The sequence below is a fragment of the Berghia stephanieae genome, chromosome 10 (assembly GCF_034508935.2).
Source record: "Berghia stephanieae isolate SIO BIC M18660-M18661 chromosome 10, UCSD_Bste_1.3, whole genome shotgun sequence".
Taxonomy (NCBI): Eukaryota; Metazoa; Mollusca; class Gastropoda; order Nudibranchia; family Aeolidiidae; genus Berghia; species Berghia stephanieae.
Genome location: NC_088369.1, coordinates 6,013,305 through 6,019,377, shown reverse-complemented (window position 1 = coordinate 6,019,377; position 6,073 = coordinate 6,013,305). Strand labels below are relative to the sequence as shown.

General features: G+C 36.2%; 1 protein-coding gene across 1 annotated transcript in view; it reads left to right on the top strand.

Moving 5' to 3' along the window:
• The first annotated feature begins 435 nt into the window (after positions 1 to 435).
• Positions 436 to 6,073, top strand: part of LOC144956133 (thrombospondin-2-like) — a 383,991-nt gene continuing 378,353 nt past the window's right edge. The window contains exon 1 of the mRNA XM_078886509.1: positions 436 to 606. The gene's annotated coding sequence lies outside the window, so the exon portion shown is untranslated. The remainder of the gene's footprint in view (positions 607 to 6,073) is intronic.

Here is a 6,073-nt window from a genome sequence, read left to right as displayed (position 1 = left end):
GGACTGAGTTGTTTTGTTGACTGTTGTTGTTTCTTGAAGTGGTTCCGGTTTGAAGTTAATTAAAGGGAATTTGCGCCGATGGGGACACTTTCCGTAGATCTCACTTTTCATGTTGAGTGTGGCTTCATGAGGTTGTTTGATTATAGTATATTTTTCTTCCAGGCATAAGCTACATTGTTTTGATGTTGGTGTGTATCCTGTTGCTTTAGATAACATTTTCCATGAAATGTTGTGGTCTATTTTGTTGTCTTTTAATTTCCAAATATGTTCGCTGAGTTTTGTGAACATATTTGGAAATTAAAAGACAACAAAATAGACCACAACATTTCATGGAAAATGTTATCTAAAGCAACAGGATACACACCAACATCAAAACAATGTAGCTTATGCCTGGAAGAAAAATATACTATAATCAAACAACCTCATGAAGCCACACTCAACATGAAAAGTGAGATCTACGGAAAGTGTCCCCATCGGCGCAAATTCCTCTTAATTAACTTCAAACCGGAACCACTTCAAGAAACAACAACAGTCAACAAAACAACTCAGTCCTGAAGATGGCAAATTAAGCCTGAAACATTGATGTAGACTGCCCCAAACATTGTGGTAAATATTTTAAATATATATATATATATATATATATATATATATATATATATATATATATATATATATATATATATGCAAATGTACAAACATGTAAAAATATACAACCAAGAAACAATAGCAACACCTTATATAGTAATTTAATAAATTGAGATAGGCCATACCTCTGGCTTTTAGCCCGAACTTGTGAGTGTATATTTAAAAGATAGTATTTAATTTAAATCACAGTTGTTGAGTCACCTGGGGTGATTATGCTTTATCAGAAAACTATGGTCCAAGTACTTTTAGTACTGGATTCTTCAATTCCAATTAAGCTTAGAACGATGAATAAATTGCGATTGTAGTAGACTTCGGTTGTTCCATCGGTTTCAATGAAAATATAAATATGAGCATTTTTAATGCTTGGCTTCAGATTATGAATATGAATAGAATACAAACGATCAAAAATGGTATTAATGCTATTCGTTTAGGTCAAATACTCAAAATATCTGCCATCCCGATATAACATACCGCTGAAGGGTTTTATAGTGTGAAAAGGAAGAAAATGGGATAGTCAAAAAAGTATTGTATTATAATTAAAGAACCAAAAAAAAAAAGTAAGACAAAGGTGAATGGGTTCAAATAGAGAACGGATTCACATTCCAAAAGCACTCCATCACTATACTTAGTTTGAGATCACTTGAAAATCTCAACCAAACAAGCACGGATCCCACTAGAAGCAAACCAGTCAATTGCTCGCAAATCATATTCAAAACAAACTGTAATAGCGATAACTGAGAGATGATTTACAGAAGAAAAAAAATATCATCTCCCAAAACCAATACTATAAATTTGATTTCTTCCCCTTCAGCCAAGGACCCCGGACAGAGCCATAACAAATTCAAGTAATCTCATGCCATGACAAAGACAGAAATCATGTTTGAAAATAGATACAGGGGTATAGAAGACACAGTAAGTGACCTCTCTTCCCACTACGGAAGGTCATGAACCCCACCCGGGACTTCCTATGTGAACAGAACTAAATGTTTTCAAATTTATTGTTGCGTTGAAATACTAAGGTGGGCTGAAAAGTTTTGAAATTTCCGTAATAACTCCCTCATTTCTAGAAATAATTCGTTAATCAATACATCAAAAGAAAGCCTAAAATCACATCTACACATTGCGTACTTTATTTTTAGACATAGTCACATGGTCACAACCAACACAAGAGGCGCCAGCGCCATGCACACCATTTGAAGCGTCCTGTCGGCATCCTGACGTCTTTTTTTCTCAACACCAAGATCGGATTACTTACTTACCGGGCTATGGAGTAGGTGAGTCCCTTCCTCTTAAGGTACAGGAGACAGAAGAGAACCGACCTGTCAGTGGTACACGCTCAGCTCCTCACCCACCCACCTCACACTCATTCTGTAGTGTGGTGTCCTCTGTATGTCCTTCCTTTCCTTAATCTACCCCTATAGCTCATATTTGTTCCTAGTGCTGTAACTTTAAAACTTCTATACCTCTTTGGTCGGCCTGTGGCCCATGTTTTCTGTATGACTATCTATGGTTGATTGTAATCATGTATCGTTCTTTAAAAATTAAGATTTTTAGGGGAAAGGGCTGGTATCCTTTATTTAAGGCCCACAGAATCTCTCATCGACACAAATGATGTGACGATGCTCTGTTTATGAAATATGGCCCTTTTAGCAGAAAGTAATTGAAATAGATAACTGCAAGCCTGGAAACAGTAGGTGGCGGGGAATGGTCGACCGTCAATCATGGAAGAGACTGTGGGAAAGACTTACTGAAGGCTACTTGTCTAAACCTTATAAAATCAATTATATGAGGAACATGCATCTTCAGCTCAACTCCTGTTGTTGTGCAGCTGACAAGGAATATAGGTTAGGGTGGGAAGACAGACCAGAGACTCCCCAGCATCAAGATTGGATAGCGGCGTCTGTATTATTTCATTGTGGTTTCTTTTGAGATACTCCTTTAATGTAGGGAATAAGAAGAAGTCTGAAGGTGCTAAGCCGGAACAGTTAAATCACATCCTTTAAAAAGCTATGGAAACATAGTCACATGGTAATGTTAAGTCAAATTTAACAATTATATGTTATTAAAAGTGTTGAAAATGTCTATGATTAAATAACTGAGAGGAGTACGAGACTCTTGGTATAATGTAAAAAATAATCTCCATCATCATCATCGTTGTCGACGTCATCATCATCATCATCATCATCATCATCATAATCATCATCATCATCATCATCATCATCATCATCATCATTGTCACAGTAAAGGTTGTTCACAATTATCTTATTAAATTTTATTTTATTAAGAACTGAATTCATCTCACTCCAGTTATATTTCAGTAGGCTTAGATAAACTTTACCTTCTAATATTAGATCGTCTTTCCTTTTATAGCCTTCCCTCGAATTAATTTCTAATTAGTGAATACTTTTTGTTATACATTCTGTCACGTAGCCACTTATTATAAAAGCTGATAGGTCTAACATTTGACACTCACTTTCTCTCCACAATCTATGCCGGATGGCCAGTCGTTCTATTCCTATATATATACTGGAAGATTTTTATCTTTTGGGACTTTGTAGATATTATATCTACACCTTTAAGACGCCGGAGCTTTTAACTTTGATTGTATAATCTTCAAGGATCAAACCCAAGCCCGCTGTCAAAGGACTACACAATAACTTCTTACCAATTGCCTGGAAGTGGAATTTTACGAGTCCAATCCTGTTATCAGAGGAATAGATCATCCAAGCCCATCAACTGCCTGGAAACGTAAACTTATGAACCTGACATATTATCATAAGTTACGTAAAATATTCATATCTCTATTTGTAACTGCCACGATCACTGTTTATCTCTTTTAATTAAATTTCATCATTATTTTTATTTCATTGTAAACAAATCGTTAATTGTTTTTCATTTATAGTAACTAGTAAATTCTGGGGCCTCATTCTACATATATCTTTATGCATAGTCGAGTAGCTCTTTACTCACTTGAGACCATGACAATCATCATCATCATCATCATCATCATCAACGGCAATACAATGAGAAATATGATGTACAAAATTGAGTTCTTAGAAAACGCTCTCTACGGCCATTCTCTCACACAGTACTCAATTGGAAAGTAGGAATCAGACTCAAAACGAGATTCATGCCATTGTGGATATAATGTATTTCATCTTTGACACATTTCCTCACTCCCTTTCAAAGTCAACATTACTAAGATAAGAAATAGGTTGCACAAAATGAATCCTTATAAAACACTTTTTATAGCATTATCTCAAGATACTCAGGTGTAAGATATCAACCAAACCGATAACAGCTTTTTCTCTGAAGCATGATAACAAACTTCTTGTCTCTTCATTTATAATAAATGTCTTAATTGGTTTGGGATATTTTGTAAAGAAATTAAACAAATCAGACGCTACATACAACTTCTGCTTATATTTCTTATGAACCAAGAAAAAAAGATATGAAAAGTACTCATTTTCACAATATTAACGATAAACAATATTAACTGATAAATGTTTTTTTGCCCGAAAAGTTCCGGTTAATATTATTTTGTCCTTTTTTTTTTTGAAGCGATTATGATATTCGTTTTTCTTCACGAATCATTCCAGCCTGACATAGACCACACTATATCGTGGTATACAGAACTGAAACCGTAATAGGCTTCAACAATCGTGACGTCACTTCCCTCGTAATGACGAATAGTAACTTAGTAAATTGTTCCAAACTATCGGAACAATGGCGGACGCCCTTATGAAATTGTATACTTCTCCGGCGAGCATAAAATTGTATCTAGAGGAGAAAAACATTATAAAGCAGATCATGTTTTAACTTTATACATTCTGAACACATGACATATCACAAAGTTATTGACAGTATGAGGAATAAAAATACCGATTTTCTTAATTTAGAACCAAGTTGCTCGTTGCTTGGCGGACGTGACATCACACTAATGATTCCTATTGCTATGCAGCATCTTCATCGTAGTTGTCTAACCAATACAAGTTGCCACATTAAAAAAATAAATAAATAAAATTCCCTTTATACATCCCATAGGAAACATTTGTCTCTAGAGTCTATTATAAGGGAAGACTGGAATAACCCAGGATTCAACCGCAATGCAGCGCTGCAAATAAAGCTAGGGCGAGGTGACTTGCTCAAGGCCACACAGCGCAGCGGCGGGTGATCGAACTCGGTATCTTCCGGGTACGAAGCAAAAACCATATTGCTGAACCACGTTTCCCGTAAATAAGCCCATAAATAACCTAAATAGCCCCCTAAACACATTGTACCGTCAACTGATGTTGATTGTGTCTCTTCACAACAACCCCCTCCACTCTTTACCCCACCTTTCAAGATCCCAACGATAACAAATGAGCTGCACAAAGTAAAGTTCCTAGAAAAATCTCTCTGCAGACATTTTCCGTGTACATATAAGCAGGTCTGGCATCCGAACCCACTTATGGGCGTAGTTTAACATTGTTGTAATGTGCAATATTTGGGTTATTTTTTGAGATTTCCATTACAACAACGATCCCATAAGAATTAGGTTATCAGACTTACAAAGTAGAGCACGTCGAATCAGACTGATAACAGCGTTGTCTTTGAAGAAAAAAAACAAAATGTTTGAATTGTTAAAAGTGCCTTCTTGTCTCTTCATTCACCTTAAATGTTGCAATTGATTCCATATCTCTTGTAAAGCATATTCATTAAATCACGCGCTGTATAAAACGCCTATCTATATTTATTATTAATCAATAAGAAATCATAAAACCTATATTATATTATACTCCTTTTCACGCTCTTAGCCAATTGCAATATTTCCTGACCATAGGTTTTTAGACCGAAACGTCCCAATTTAAGTAGTTTGTTTGTTTTGTTTTGTTATGAAACGGTTATGATATTCCTTTTCTACACGAATCACTCAAGATTGGAAGAAATTCGACGCCATCGTGTTATATATACCTCTACAGCACTTATATCGCGGTGCCGTCATTCCATAACACCACGGTATACCCTTGTCGTTAGGGTCTCGGCAACAATTGCTGGCAGCATCCATATCTTAGTATATACCCCCCCAAAAAACTTGAGATTTTTTTTATATAGCGAAATATCCACTTAACGTGCTCAAATCCCTTTGGTCCCTGACCAACAGTAATACTTAGCATAAAGGACGTGACATGACACCTGATAGACGATATTGCACTTTTTCGGACAGAGACAAAGCTGTTAATGGTCATTTAACTCCTGAGTACGGTGAGAGAATGTGATTAAAGAATCTTTTAAAGGACTCAACTAAGCGTCGAGCGAGGCCCGAACCCAGGACCTTCCTAGAGAGAGAGAGAGAGAGAGAGAGAGAGAGAGAGAGAGAGAGAGAGAGAGAGAGAAGTAGAAAAAAGGCGGGCTCCTTCATATGCTGACCTCCCTTGTCATTCCAATC